This window comes from Pan paniscus, chromosome 13 (assembly GCF_029289425.2).
Source record: "Pan paniscus chromosome 13, NHGRI_mPanPan1-v2.0_pri, whole genome shotgun sequence".
In the NCBI taxonomy this organism is placed as follows: Eukaryota; Metazoa; Chordata; class Mammalia; order Primates; family Hominidae; genus Pan; species Pan paniscus.
Window position 1 is genome coordinate 20244790 of NC_073262.2, and position 16980 is coordinate 20261769.

The window sequence follows — 16980 nt, forward strand, 5'->3', positions numbered from 1 at the left end:
ATCCAGAGAATTATGCTGAGTAAAAAAAAAAAAAAAAGCCAAAGAGTTGCGTACTGTATAATTTCACGTATATGACATTCTTGAAATGATACAATTATAGAAATGAAGAAAAAGATTAGTGGTCACTAGAAGTTAAGGAGAGAGAGAAAGTAGGAGGCAAGCGGGTATGGTTATAAAAAGGCAACACCTTTTATAAAACATCCTGATGGTGTTGGAAACTTTCTGAATCTTGTGATATTGTTCTATAGTTTTCCAAGATATTACCATTGAGGGAAACTGGGTAAAGAGTACATGAGCTCTGTCTGTATTATTTCTTACAACTGCTCATGCATCTATAAATGTCTCAAAATAAATGTTTGATTAAAAAGTTTGATCTGGAAGTAGACTCTAGGATGAATAAATAAAAACAACAACAACAACAAAAACAATTTGATGAGCTTAAAAAAGGATTGCAGACAATTGCCTCCTATGAATATACTTCTTCAACCAATTTCTTATTGTTTGGACATTTTAGTTACTATAATTTTCTTATTTCAGCAATCACAGGGATGACTGTCCTTGTAGCTAAATTTTGACATATATTCTTTCACTTCCTTGTAAACATCCCTAGAAATTGAATAGCTGGTCAATGGCTTATATATTTTTTCACATTTTTCGGACCCCTTTGAGCCCAAGGTATAGAAAGATTCAATATTTGGAAGCATTGTATTTACGGGACAATTCAATATATGAACAAGAAGAAAATTTTTAAAAGATGACAGCCCTCTCTGAATTTATCTTGAACAATTTAGGCATAAGAAGTTGCTAATGTGGCATAATAAGCACAATTTGAAGGCTTTAAATACACGTTTCAATGTTTTATCCATTTGAAAAATGTAGATAATACGAATTCCTGCCTTCTGAAGTTGTTGTGGGGATTAAATACATGTAAAGCACTTGGAGGAAAACTTAGTACATTATAAAGTCTCAATAAATGTTAGCTACTATTATGATTTTGATTATGATTGAAATCCAAAAATATCGCAATAATTGACACTGGCCTATAGGAGGAAACCCATTGCCTCATTCCCTTGCCAACACCATGCATTACCAACAATTTCTATCTTTGCTATGTTTTATTGTTATTTTAATTTTCATTTCTTAGATTAATAATGAATGGGGCTGGGTGTGATGACTCATGCCTGTAATCCCAGCACTTCAGGAGACTGAGGAGGGAGGATCATTTGAGCTCAGGAGTTCGAGACCAGCTTGGGCAACATAGTGAGACCTCATCTCTATCTTTAAAGTAATTTGTTCCTTTTTAAAATAAAATAAAATAATGAATTGGAACACATTTTTCATGTATTTATTGGCCATTTATATATATTCTTTTGTGCCTTGCCTGTTTGTATTTCTTGTCCATTTCTCACTTAGGATGTCTTTGTTGCTTCGAAGGAATTTTTTTTTTTTTTTGAAACGGAGTCTCGCTCTGTCACCCAGGCTGGAGTGCAGTGGCACGATCTTGACTCACTGCAACCTCTGCCTCCCCGATTCATGCCATTCTCCTGCCTCAGCCTCCCGAGTAGCTGGGACTACAGGCACCCGCCACCATGCCCGGCTAATTTTTTGTAATTTTTTTAGTGGAGACGGGGTTTCACTGTGTTAGGCAGGATGGTCTTGATCTCCTGACCTCATGATCCGCCCGCCTCGGCCTCCCACAGTGCTGGGATTACAGGCGTGAGCCACCGTGCCCCGCCAGGAATTTTTATACAGTAAAGTAATTAACTCTTTTGTACTTATAGTGAATATATATATGTGTGTGTGTATATATTATATATATATATATATGCATATTTTAGAGACAGGATCTCACTCTGTCACCCAGGCTAGAGTGCAGTGGTGTGATCATAGCTCACTGCAGCCTTGAACTCCTGGGCTTAAGCAGTACTCCCATCTCAGCCTCTCAAGTGGTTGGGACTGCAAGAACACACCGTAACACCCAGCTAATTTTTTTTTTTTTTTTTACTTTTTGTAGAGACAGGGTTTCCTGTGTTGCCTATGCTGGTCTTGAACTCCTAGCCTAAAGTGATCCTCCTGCCTCAGCCTCCCTAAGTGCCACTACACTCAGATTTAAAATATTTCTATTAATTTGTTCAGCTTTTAATACTTTAAATTATGTTTTTTGATATGAAAAGTTTTAAAAATTTTAGGTAGTCATATTTTAGGTGACAATAATATCTTTATGCATTTTGCAATTGTTGTTTTGTTCATAAGAACCTTCCTCATTGGAAAATTGACCACCTTTATATTTTTCGTGTTTTATATTATTTAATTTTGACTGAATCTTGGGTGCAAAGAATTGCTTATTTGCGACACACTGTCACCACTGGTGCACACATGGTCCATGTGTAGTCAATCTCATGATTTTAAAATGTGGTAAGCATCCATGAACCCATCATTTAATAGAATAACTAGGATCTTGAAATAATTTATATTCTTCCATGAGATCTATACACCTCCTATCCTCCTGCCTCCTTCTACTTGAGAAAAATATTCAGAAGTCTGTGTTTATCTTTTTCTTTTAGATATATAGTTTCATCTTATCTATATGCTTTCCTAGGAAGTACATATTTTATTCAAGTTGTTTTTATTTGTATAAAAAGCCTGTCACGCTGCATGTAATCTTCTGGCACTAGCTTTTCTCCACTTAATATTATTCTGCTCAGGATAATTGCTATTTACCTGTGTCTACCATATTTCCACTGCTGCACATATTCAGTTGTGTCCATATACCACAGTTTTTCAAACACTGCCCCATTTATAGACATTCAGGTCACTATTATGCCTATTACTGTTCTGAATGCATTTACATATTTTTTTTCTGGTGTGCAGGTGAAAAGATTTCTGTCCGGTCTATACTCAGGAATAGAATTGCTGGGTTATATGGTATGTGCCAAACTGTTTGCCAAGGGACTATATATATCTTTCCTTTCCAGAAACCTTGTTTAAAAAGATCCCAGGGGACCACATCTTCTCCAACACTTGGTATTGCTAGATTTTTAAAATTTTTGTCAGTTGAATAGTGTTATGGTCTCTAAAATATGGTCTCTAAAATATGGTCTCTAAAATGTCTGTGGGTACTGGATATTAAATGGTGCCTCACTGTGTTCTTGGTTAGCATGTCCCCAATCTATTCTTATAATTATTGGCTTGGTTTTTTTTTTTCTGCTGTCAGATGACAATTGTGACTATTGCTGATTTTCTTTTTACAATGTAATATATGAATGTAACTCTTCAGCAATATGAAATTTATTTTTGGTTAAGGTATGTATTCCTTTTAACAAATGGATAGTACGTTTTTCCAACAATGTTTAGTAAACAATCTGCAATTCAGGCCTTTGATTTGAGATGTCAACTTTATCTTACACTGAATTTTTATAAATACATAAAATATGTCCTTTAATAAAATACATCCTTTCTGTACTCTTTGTTTAATTGCTTGGTCTGATTTTCACACCAGTACCATCCTGTTAAAGTTGTAGTTTTATAGAATGTATCATTAGGTCAAATTTTATTCTTTTCCCAAATATGTCTTTGCTGTTTTCATTGCATTATTCTCTTAAGTGAAGTTTAGAATTACTTTGCCAAATTCCCTTCTATCCCACCCTTCTAACTCACTCATCCTATTGATTTCATTTATGTACACAGTCATCCCTCGGTATCTGTGGGGGATTGGTCCCAGGACCTCACTCAGATACCAAAATCCCCAAATACTCAAGTACCTGATATAAAATAGTGTAGTATTTGCATATAACATACACATTTCTTCCTGTATACTTTAAATCATCTCTAAATTAATTATAATTCCAAATATAGTGTAAATGCCATGTAAATAGTTGTTATAATGTACTGTTTAGGAAATGATGACAAGAAAAAAGTCTGTACCTGTTCAGTACAGACTCAACTTTTTTTCTGATTATTTTTCATCTGAGGTTGGTTGAATCCACGAATGTGGAATCCATGGATGGATATGGAAGGCCGTCTGTATGTAAATTTGAGAATTGATGTCTTCACAACATTAAGTCTCTGCATTTAAGAAAACAGTCTTTTTCACCTTTATTTGAATCTTATCTTGGAATATTCATCAAGAAAGTTTGTAGGTTTCTCCATGTACTTTCTTCACAATCTTCTTAAGTTTGTAATAAAGACTTTTGAGTAAGGTGATGACAAAATAATTATTGATCTTTCTTGTTCGGGTTGTCTTAACATCATGCAAGTAACAAACAGCCTTGTGTAGGTAGATCCCTTTAACACAATTAGCTGGAAAGCCCCTGCTGATTCAGGTGTAGACAATTGCAACTAGCCCACGACAGCCAGCATGGCTGTTTCAGCTTCACAGACCTGGCACCTATCAGGGGCTCAGTTGGTTAACATAAGATTAATAATTCATCAAATGATTTCACTAATTTAACCCAATTGAGCATCATTCTGTCTCTGAGCTCAGTTTTGCAGGCAAAGCATTTGGGGCTCTATGTTACTAGAACATGGTCTTCATTTTTCCTCATATTCTATAGTGCACACCATCAAGTTTATTGTCTCCTTGAATAAGAGACCTTCACATAAGATAGACGTAACACACACATATATGCATACTGCATTTTACTGGGTATATATTCCATTTTTTAAAATCTAGCTTGGCTTTGAGAAAGAAGTATCAACCTTTGCACCCTGTGGTCTTTATCACCAGGCAGGAGGGCCATGAAAAAACGTTCCTCATTTGAAGTCTGGGAAACCCTCCACACTCTAGTGCTGACCAGCACTTGTGAGAGAAACCGCAGATCCAGGGGCTAGTAATGTGTACTAACAAGCTTTGTATCCTGAAATCCATACTGCAGAGGGGATTGAAATCTACAGAAAGCCACATCTGTGTGTTCCTCGCTGTCCCCAGCAAGGAGCCTGAATACAGCATGTCATTATGATTAATTGTGGGTAATGAGGGTCTTATGAAACCAAGAAAGAGAAGCGTTTGTTTCTCTGCTGCTACAGTTATAGCCTCCGATTTGTTTTCAAGCACTCTACAGAGGACAGCCAAAATAGAATAGGAAATGACTATTCTCCAGCCATCCTTTACTTCCCTGCCAGGCATTTCAGTAAATTAACAGGCAGGGACCGGTTGGGGATTTTGTGAGCCTTCTCAAGGATATGATAAAGAAAAGACTTCCCAGTTCAAAGAATCTGTATAAAACCAGGCTATAGGAGAGATCAGCTGTGAGTTCTGAGAAGCTAAGTGGTGCTCTGAGTTCAGCTACAAATCGGACAACAGACCACAGTGAATAAAAGAATTCTTTTATGGAAGCAGCGGGTGTTTTCGTCATTCTCTAACCTACCAGAAGGTGGTGCAAATTCACTGCTGATACAGTAAAGGAGGACGTGGCTTTCTTTTCCAGCCCCACCCTGTCCAAGTACAGTAAAACAGAGAGAGAGAGAGAGATTTAAAAATAAATTAGACAGGAATATTTAATCTTTTTAAAAACAAATAACTCCCCTTCAAGTTGTCTAACATCTGTCAACTTATTTCTTGCTGAGACTCAGTTGATGTGAGTCAAGCTAATAAAGAAACGTGACACAAAGATTTGAAGAAGATAATTTTGAATATCTTAATGTAATAAAATTAAGATGGAGCATTTAATGGCTTAGGACAAACGCTACATTAAGGAACTGGCCTATGTTCCTAGAGATTCTAACAAATAGCAAAGAAGTGGTTAATTGGACAAACATTTTATTCCATTAAAGAATCATTATAGTATTTTAATATTTAGACATAAAAAAATCTTTAGGATGAAGCACTATGACTTTTGTGCAGCAGCACACGCATTTTTGAAATGAAAATTAACCCTTCTCCTAGGAAGATAATATAGGATGTAGAAGACCCAACAAGAGTGTTTAAAAACAAACAAAAACAAAACAAAAAACAAAACAGAAAGCTTTCACTAACAACAACCAAAATAACAAAACCCTCTTCATTTGGTGTGAGGGGAGTTGCTGGAAGCAAGCCCTGGCTTAGAGCAGCTCATCAGCTGTGTGTACTGGTGCCCACGTTTCCAATAGTCAAGAGCATTTTTAGAGATGGGACATCTACCTAGAAAGAAGAAAGTTTTAAAAAACAATTTATTATTTCAGTAACATATCAACTGAGGGCACCATCAAAAATATTTTCCTAAATTCTCTTAATCTCCAAGACCACTCTATTATATCTAAACAGAGAAGGAGTATTTTTTGAATAAAAAGAAAACAAAACAAACAAAAGCAAAACACTCCAAACCTTTTTATACAGAAAACAAAACAAAGCTCCAAATGAAGGCTTGAACATTTTCGAATTAGAATTTCTAAAGAAAACGCATCCAGAGAGTGACCTCAGAGTTCTGGGTTACTACTGATTTTTCAGCCCGAAATCGAGCATAGGTTTAGCAAACGTTACCAGGGAGAACAATGTATTTTTGTTTCTAACTCAAATCTATCTTTTAAAAAATTAATTTTCTCTCTCTATTGCCGGATTACATTTTCATTTAACTTTGGTGCCGTGCCTTGTAATTAGTTTTTCTTGATCTGTTTCTTGGAAGGAAAAAAAAAAGTTAGGGGAAAAAAGATAAAAAACAAGCTTGTAGGTTGCAGTTAAAATATTTTGCTTTACCACGCCTGGCGGGAAAAGAACCAAGAACACTGAACCCAGGGCAGCAGCGAATCCCACGCCCCGCGCTCCCTCTTCCCAAACCTCAATATCGTTGCTTAAAATCTTCCGGGCTTATTGTGAAGCCAAGGGCGCTTGGCATGGGAAGAGAGCCGCTCGTGATTTATTTGGGAGAGGGATGGGGTTTTGGAAAGGAAATTGGGGGGTTTACAAGGAGGACGGGTGGGTTTTATTCAACAACTTATTCTTGGGCGTTTTCGTGGACTGAGAGGAGTTTCGATCCCGTCTCGGGCTCACCTGGGAAGCCCCCGTCCTGGCGCCCGCTTTGTTTGGCGTTCCTTTAAAGCCCGGTGTTGGCAGAGCGACCCACAATGAAACAAATTCTCATTTTATGACGTCTTTCCCCCCGTAGGAGTCCGAACAATGTTTGGGGGCTTGGCACGCATGAAGATAAAAGAATTTTATTTTAAATGCGATACATGTCAGGATTAGACAGCGTTTCCTTTCAGCTAAACTACAGAGCGAATCTTCATTTCCTGTCTCACTGCTTCCCCCGAAAGAAACTTTTCTTTCTTTTTCTTTTTCTTTTTTTTTTTTCTTTTCTTTCCCCCAGCAAAGAGTCCGAGAGAAAAGTGCTGGGCACAGAGCTCCCCACGAGGTCCCCGGAAACCAGACTTAGCTCCTGATCGTTGTCAATCTTTGGGCAACCCGGGGCCTCGCAACGGCTCGGGTTTAGTGTGATTTCGGGAGGCTGCAGCCTAGTTTCGGCTACCGTGGGCGCCTGAGCAGAGCCGGGGCGAGTTGTAAACCTCAGAGAAAGGCACTTGTCCCCAGCAAAACGCTTGGAAAGAACCGTGCGCGCTGTGCTCCGGGCGCCTCCGCCGCGCACAGCAGCTGCCCCCGCCCCGAGACGCGTCGGGCCGCCGGGTCACCGGTTTTCCGAAAGGGACCCGGCAGAGACAAAGTGACTTCGCCGCTGCGATAGGTTGGTTTTACTTTGCAATAAACAGCCCCTAATGGGACCGGGCGCCGGGCGGAGAGCTCGGCCCGGGGCGCGGCCTTTGTCGCCTGGCTCTGCGGGCCGCCCCGCCGGGCGCCAGGTTTTGGCGGGTGGCCCGGCCCCGCGTCCGCCACTGCAGGCCGCTCTCCTCCTTCCCGCGCACACAGCGGAGAAAAAAGGACACAAACAGCATTTTACACTTTTCCCACTTCAGCGGGAATCGGAGGAGCCGGGCGAGAAAGCCCGAAAAGGGAGGCGGTTATTTATGACCGGCGAGCTGGAGTCTCGCACCATATGGTGGGGTTTGTCAGGCCCGGCCGCCTCCCGGCCGCCCCGCCCAGCGTCCCGCAAACAGTGCCCGGTTGACAGCGTCGCCTTAGCAGCCCCCATCTTCGCTTCCAGCCCCTCCCGTATATTTTCTCCAGTCCAAGTTGATCAAAGACGGACTTTAAAAATTACTCGCAATTAGACCCAAAAAAGTCATTCGTGATCTTTGGGTATTAGCGCTTAACGGCCAGTGGCCTCTCCTTTCCCTCTGGAGGACGTCGGGGTGGGGGCGACTGGGACCAGGTGGAAGGTAGTGTAGGGTTAGGAAGCGTCAGACCTCGGAGAAGGGCCTCACTTCCTCTTCGTTTTGTCGCCCTTTGTGTTACATACGGGGCAAGCAAGGTCTGCCAATCACTACCATTTCTCTTTCTTGTTCTATAAAGACAGGGTCGTCACAGCAACAGGGACATGACAGGCTGGTATCTCTCTCGAGCTCCAGGGGGCCCCTAATAGGATTGAAGCGAAAGATCAAGCGAATGGTTTCCTATTTTAGGCCCGTAATAACCCCCAACTGCTTGCATATACATGGGCCTTACAGTATTGAGGCAACTTTTAATCCCAGAAAAGAGCAGCCTGTTTTCTAGCAGGGTCTATTTTTGAATACCCTATGGGATCCTCCCTCTCTCACCATCCTCCATCCTCCCCTTGATTTTGGGGAGTAAGGGTAAGAAGGAATCCCCTCCTCTGATTTTACTTATCACTCCTTCCCCAGAAGCTGAAGGTGTCCTTTCTTTTCATTAATTCATTTTACCAGCTCAAAGTAAATACTCCATTTGGAGGAAACAAAGACAACCCTTTTTGGTATTCTGTTGAAGTCCCTGGGTGAGATCAGAAGTTTCCACATCTTTTGGAGAAACTGGCCTTGGATGTACTTTGGCCAGACCTCTCTCCCCACCTCTCCAACACACATACCTACAAAACCAAAAAGCAACCTAAGGAGGAGTGAAAAGGTTTCTCTCCCCCAGGCCATTTATATTCAAAACGAAACGTGAGGCCACGTGGGTGTGGGGAGTGCGTGTGCTGGGTGGGTGTCCTTTATCTGTGTGTTTCTGGAGTAGAGAGAGGAAATAAATGAAATGCGTGCGACAAGAGGAGCGGTTTGTTTTCACCCCCAAGACCTGGGAAAACCCATCAAAAGAGATTGACTTCAGAAAACCGAGAATGCCTGGGAAATCTGAATGCAAACAGCCCTGGAATAATCAGCACCACCAACATCCGTCACCACAGCTGTTTCTTTTCTGGTTGGTGAGAGAACCTGTCTCTCTTCTGTGGGTTGGCAATGAACTCCAAGTAAGGGGCCCATCGTCTTTCTCTTCCAAACAGAATCCTCCAGGTCTCTGTTTACTTAGCCTGCTTAAAAGTAGAACACAATACAAAACAAAACAAGCATAATATTGCCACCTTTTAGGTGAAAATAAGTAGCCTGGTAAAGTAGGTTAGGAAGAATTATTCTTCACCTGTGGTCACAGATGAGGAAACTGAGGCATGGGGACAGACTTTGATTTTCAAACTGATATCCAGTAAAAAATCAGAATTAATAAATCCAATCCTCAGCTCTTGGAAGGCACTCCGTTAAAAACAAAAAAAAGCCCCCCAAAACAAGTGAGTAGTTGTATTATGTTTTTTCTTTTCATTCAATTGACAAATAATTATTGAGCTTATGGAACGTGGAAAACAAAATGCTTTGTTTTGCAGGGGGGAGAGAATGAAATATCTTCCTTGCCCTAAGAGAATATGTCTTCTGGGAGGGGCACTGTGACAAGCAAAGACACAGATACCAGGAAGTGCATGGTTACAGCAACGTGGTGGCTTGATCTGAGGTTATGGGAGGGAAGCCTGACAAGGGAACAAGGACACGTAATGTCTGGCTGGAGTAAGGAGCAGAGAATTCATGAAAGAAGCAGTAGCATTTGCCTAGGAGTTGAAGATTGGTTGAGATTTCGATGAGTTGAGGTGGGAGAAAGGCATTCAAATGCAGGGAACAGCATGCAATCCGGAGGGAACAACAAATTAGTTTTTGTTTCAGAGGATGGAGGGAGATAGAGCAGGAATGAAAGAGGAGAGAGATAAAGGCAGGCTAAGACTTGCCTGTGGATGAGGGGAGCCCCAGAGTGACAGACCTAGGGGGCATTTGTAAAAGGTGAATCAGGGGCTGTGCCCAGGAGGGATTTGGGGTTGGGCGGAAGGCCTGGATTCTGAGATCCCAGTGGGAGGCTATGGTGGTCATAAGGAATGAGGGCTGCTACAGGCCAGTGTTATGGGGATGGAGAGAAAGAATGATTTGGTAAGATTTGATGGCCAAAGCACATGGAGCTCAAAGCAGAGAGGCAGGTCAGAGGTGACTGGGCCTTCAAACCTGGGTAACCAGAGAATAAAAGACAGCCTCGTTATATGCAAGAAATTAAAATAGCATTTAAGGCTGAGCGCGGTGGCTCATGCCTGTAATCCTAGCACTTTGGGAGGCCAAGGCAGGTGGATCACGAGGTCAGGAGATTGAGATCATCCTGGCTAACACAGTGAAACCTCATCTCTACCAAAAAAAAAAATACAAAAAATTAGCCGGGTGTGGTGGCACGTTCCTGTAGTCCCAGCTACTCGGGAGGCTGAGGCAGAAGAATCACTTGAACCCAGGAGACGGAGGTTACAGTGAGCCAAGATTGCACCACTGCACACCAGCCTGGGCAACAGAGCAAGACTCCATCTCAATTAAAAAAAAAAAAAGCTTTTAAATCTACCATTACATTCATTGCAGCAGTGTTTAAAACATTGAACACTTCATTATAACAGAGAAACTCAGACACCAACATTGACGATCTTTCTTCCAGTGTTGAAGAGCTTTCTTTGTCAAAGCTGGGCACTTGGCCTCATGGTTGAGCTTCAGCCAGACTTAGAAAGCCAGCATCCCAGAGCTCAGTGACTTTGTAGGGTGGACAGAAAACCAGCTTGCAGAAGCTAAATTTTCCCCAAGACACATTACTCCTCCTTAGCATTCGTTACCATTTCTATACCATTATTGAGAAAGAAAATTAGAGAAAGATACCCCAGAGGCATTTTCTCTGCAACTGCCAGGAAGTGAGGAAATGTTCCAACGATGAAACTGATCTGGCATTTGTTTACTTTTCAGTTGCGTCCAGTGTCCACTTAAGAATGTTCTGATGGGCAGATACCTAGATTATCACACAGCAAATGCAAGCCGGAAAGGTGATAAATAGTGAAAAGGGCACCAGACTGGGCATGTGGGTTGGGAGTTCCCTTCCTGGTCCTGCCTACTAGCTTGTGTGGCCTCATCCATGCAGCGGCACTCTCTGCCCTAGTTCCCTTCCTGAAAAACGAGGTGAGTTGGGTGATTTTAAAGGTTCTTTCCAGCTCTGTGTGAGTGGATCAGTGATGTGCCTCTTTCTTTGGATTTTCCCCAACTCTTTTTTCTCACATTCTGCATTCTGCTTTGCATGTGCAAACAGAAAGGATATTTATGTCAGATGATTTAGACCTTACTCTGGTTTTTAATAACTTTATTGACATTGAACTTTATTAATATTTTTAAAGCATCATTCTGTCTATTCTCCCTTGATCCACAAAACTGCCATGTAAAGTAAGTAAGCCAGGAGTTTTATTCCCAAATGTGCAGCTAATGATAACAATGATGATTTCTATTTACAGAGTGCCTGCCACATGTCAACATATGCCTTATACTGAATGTCTCACTTAATCACCACAATCTTGTAGGTACTGTTACTCCCACTTTACAGATAAGGAAGCTGAGACTTGTAGGGGCTGGGCCTCACCGAATGCCTCCAGCTTCCTGATGGCTGAGTCAGGATTTCAATCCTGGTCTATCAACTCCGACTCTGTGCTCTCTAAGACCTTTGGAGGTTATGTAAGGGTTGTCAGCTGTCTTCCTCTGCTACCCAATGTTTTTTGTGGACATTTACCTCTGTACCATCAGAGAAAACTGTTGGCCAATGTGAGCCTCCATTTGCTTTGTGGGCTTCCATGGCCTCCCCATGTGAAATATAAGGCCCAGATTTAAATCAGGCAAGCTGTTGACAAATGTCTATCAAGCACCCAGTATGTGTCTTACAGTCTACCACAGGCTTTGGAACCCTGAAGAAGTATTAGAAATGTCTCCTTCCATCCGGATTTTACAATCTGAGATGAAGAAACTAATTGAGCGAGTACAACATCAGTGAACGAGCAGTGTCCTGTGTTATCATGGAGACCACCAAACTTTATGGAAAGCTCATTCTGCAACCACTGCAGCCTGGACTGTTTGGCTTAATTCTCATGAAAAGGCTTATTTGATGGCTGCTACACAGTGAGAGCTTACTGACAAAATCTACAACCAACGTGCTGGTCCGAAGCAAAGACAGTTGGGGAACTTGTTCTTTGTGCAGTGACTTCTTTGTCCCGGCCTTTGATTTGTTTCCTGGTATTTTAGCCCTGGAATTAATAGGTAAGCCAAACAGACCCAGTTCTGGCTATTATTGCATACTAATAATGGCTCAAAACAGTGGCTTGAAGCAACACACATTTATTCTGCTTTTGAATCCGAGGGTCAGCTGGGCTCCGTGAGGCAGTTCTTGCTTAGGGTTCCTCAGACACTTGTAGTCAGGTGGTTCTGGGGCTGAGGTCATCTAGGAAGCTTCTTCACTCATGTGTCTGGATCCTGGGCTGGGAAGACTCAGACAGCTGGGACCCCTTGGGCATGTCTCTCTAGGTGGCCTCCTCATGTGGTCTCTCTGTAAAACCATGAGAAGGCCCAGGAAGGCTCTCAGTGGCCTCCTTTGGGTCCTGTGCCCATTCTTGAACCCATCACTGTGGCCAGAGGGAGTTGTGCTTTGATTCTTATCTTGTTCTTACCTTGTTCTTACCTTGGGTCAACTCCACCCCAACTACTTAGACTGAATGTGGAAAAATGATGACTCCCAAGGGAAAATTGAAGTGAGGATGGATGATGGAAAATTAAGGCTAGCTGAGGTCCACTGGAGTTACTTGTTTCTTGCTGGTACTCATAGATGTTTGTTGATCATGGTATTGGATGGGGATAGGTCTCATACCCCTTTCCCTGCGATGCTGAGACCAGTGGCTTCTCTGCCTGGACTAGAAGCTACACATAGCTACACATAGCCTAGGGGTTGGAGCAGTGGGCAGCTTGGGGTTTTTATGAACATACACTTTGGCTGAAGTTGCATTTTCCTACATATGTACCTTTGCTTATGCCATCTTCGCCACTCAGCGTGGCCTTTCTACCCATGTCCACCATTTTAAATTAAATTGTCCAATTTGTAAGGCCGGATGTAAGAGCACACTAGACAAAGATGAACTTTTTGTCCTCCGATCTCTGTGGCCTTGCTGTTCAAAGTGGAGCCCAAGCGCCAGCAGCATCAGCATCCCTTGGAAACTTGTCAGCAGTGTGGTCTTACTATGTACCTCAGAGCTACTGAATTAGAACCTGCATTTTAACCTGATTCCAGGTGGCATGTGGGCACAGCAAAATCTGGGCAACGCAATGCCAGAGCAGCAGTTCTCTGAGTGTGGTCCGGGAAAAGCTGAAGGTCTCTGAGACCCCTTCAGGGGGTTGGAAAGGTCAAACAATTTCCATACTAACATACTAATTTCTGCTGTGATAAATATAGCCGGGTGCAGTTATTCACACCTGTAAGCCCAGTACTTTGGGAGGCCGAACAAGTGGATCACTGGAATTTAGAAGTTCAAAACCAACCTGGGCAAAATGGTGAAACTCTATCTCTACAAAAAAATTCAAAAATTAGCCGGACATGGGAGTGTATACCTGCAGTGCCAGCTACTTGGGAGGCTGAGGTGGGAGAATTGCTTGAGCTGGGAGGTTGAGGCTGCAGTGAGCCATGATTGTGCCACTGTACTCCAGCCTGGGAGACAGAGTGAGACCCTGTTTCAAAAAAATTAATGATAAATAAATAAATACAAATAGACATATGGCCAGGCATGGTGGCTCACGCCTGTAATCCCAGCACTTTGGGGGGTCAAGGCTGGCAAATCACTTGAGCCCAGGAGTTCAAGACCAGCCTGGGCAACATGACGAAGCCCCGTCTCTACAAAGATTACAAAAATTAGCTAGGCATTGTGGCATGTGCCTGTAGTCCCAGTGACTTGGAAGGCTGAGGTGGGAGGATTGCTTGAGCCTGGGAGGAGGAGTCGCAGTGAGTCAAGATCGTGTCACTGCACTCCAGCCTGGGCGAAAGAGCAAGACCCTGTCTCAAACAAATAAACTCTCTCTCTCTATATGTATATATATTTATATTTATGTATGTCTATATATTATGTATTTATATGTTTGCATATAAACATATATATTTAATATATTATATATTTATATAAGTATATAGTTGATTTTATATAATATATAACCTATTTTATATATAAACATTATATTTTATGTATTATGTTTATATATTTATATATAATATATTTATATATGTAAACATATAATTATATTGTATAATAAAGTATATTTATATATTTATATAAAATAATATATTTATATACTTTTATATGTATTATAGGTAGATATAAATCACATAATTTTTAAGAGTGTAAAGGGATTCTGAGACCAAAACATTTGAGAACTGCAGCTCTTGATCCTTCTGTCTCTGGCTAGGGAAAGTGTTGGCCTTCCCTCTGCACTCTGGCTTCCAGCACTGAGCACAGCCCGCTAAAGGCATTGAAAGAGATCAACCTATACCTCCTTAGCCTTGAGGACAAGGAGAGGCTCCAGGGGTCACCCCCACCCACCCTGGGCATCAGGCTCTATGTAATCCACTTGCCAGGCTCATGGCTAGACACACAGCTCCTGAATATATATTTGCTGAAAACTGACAATTATAAAGATTTTGGGGGGTAATTAAAAAAAATTCAGATCCCCTAGCCCCTTGCCTTTGTCCTTTAATTTATGACACTTTTCAGTGTTCAATTCACACTGCTCAAAGAGGAGCTCTTGCTCCCATTTAAAGAAAAGCAACACAGGTTAAGAAAGGACCTCTCAACATCATGGAGTAAGCCAGTGCCATTCAGGAGCTGGGTTTCAAAATCCCTAGAGCAACTCCTTGTTGCTACACTATGGGTCTAGGAAAGGTCATAGATGAGCCCAGCGTGTTCCGATGCCTCACTGCTGAGAATGGCTGAAACATCAAGTAGTGGTGGAGCCAGCCAGCCACTCAGGGGCCAGGAATGGAGTGCAGGGAATGTGGGTGTGGCTCGGACTTGCCTGCTCCTTCTGGACTCTACTCATCCCTACCATGCTTTCCATGAGTCCCATACTGGGCTGGTCCTGTACTTGGGAATCTCAGTTCTTTCCCTCAGCAGCGTGAAGAAATCTTCACTCTTGTTATCCTGACTGTTCCTATGAGGAAATGGAGCCTTTGAGAATAACTTGCCCAAAGTCCCAGTGGATAAATGGCAGATCTTGCCTTTGAAGACCTGCTTCTCTCCTTCTGCCAGAATCCCTCTGGCCCTCTTTCCTGATGGCTTTACTCCCCTGAGGATCTAGATTTATGATCTCCATAGCGCTTATTCATCAGTCTGATCAGAATATTGAGAAGGATTATTCTAGAACTGTCTTGGAATCAAAAGCCTATTCAGGTTGGACTGAAGCCTCCCTTCCTCCCTCCCTCTTCCTTCCTCTTCTCCTTTCTCTCCTTCTTCTCCTCCTTGTCTCCCTCCCTCTTACCCCTCCTCCTCCTCAGTAGCTCTTGGAACCCCAGGAAATGCCCTGTAAGAGGATGGACTATCCCCGTTCTAGGGCTAAGAGCCTGGCGGTTGTGTAGGGCAGAGAGGTTCTTGTAAAAGGCAGTGTCTCCCACCCCCCATGCCTGCCCTGACACACTCAGCAAAGAAGCAATGAGGAGATTGATTCTCCAGGGTCTCCCACCCTGTAAAGGGCAACTTCACACTCCTGGACCCAAGGCCCTTGAAATATCACATTCAAAATCCACTGGGCTGTTTCTAGGGCCCACTCCATCCAAGGTAAACTGTTCATTACCCAGCGATAGGGGCTCAGGTGGGGGGCGAGGGGGCTATGGAGAAGTGAGCTCATTGAAATCCGGATAATCCCCAAACCTCATTTTCCCTACTGCATACGACTGCCTCTGCCCTGCCCCCTTTTACCAGAGCGGCCAAGAAGCCACTGGACCGCTTTCCCTGGTGCTCCTTTTATCTTCCTGGCCCGAGGGGGCCATGGGCTAATGATCAGTGAAATCAGGAAAGGCCGAGAGGCCCAGCTAATCCACAAATTGGATCATCCGCCCCTGAATAATCAAGAGTTGCTGGCACAAAAGTTGGTTTCTCTCTTTGATCATCAGCACGCAGAGGACACACCTACATTTGCTTCCTGTGGGAGTCCTCTGGGGAATTCGAGGCTGGTTCTGTTTGGCCAGATACAATTCAAATGCAGGACTAAAAAATCCCAGTGTCCCAGTGTCCCTGGGGACTGTTTTAATGTGACAGCGAGGAGAGAATTGAAATTCTAAAGAGGTTGTGTAAACTCTTGAGATTTGATGAGCCAGTTCCATTCTGTGTTGTAGACACTTCTCCACCAAGGGGGGGATTTAATCGTATGTAAACCTTATCATGCCATATCTAATGTTGTATATCTTAATAATAGTGATATATTGCAGTGATGCTGACAAGTATAGTTCAGGCATCCACTGCTTTAAGAAAACCTGAGGTACAGAAACCATACTTCTGGAAGAAGAAAGAAGAATGGTTTTTCATTATTTGTGTTCCAAGATGGTTTTTCCCCCCCACTTAACTAAGGCTTTCTTTTAGATTCTTTTAGGTAGCAAGCATATCGGTGACTTTCAAGTGATTTAACTGATAAAAACTGCATTTACATACAAGCTGTCATGTATGGGTTCATGTGGTACATGCAACTGTGTTCACAATTTTTCATGATCATTAAGGAGCATCCACCTACATTTGATCTTGGCCAAAAAGCTGAACCTGATAGATG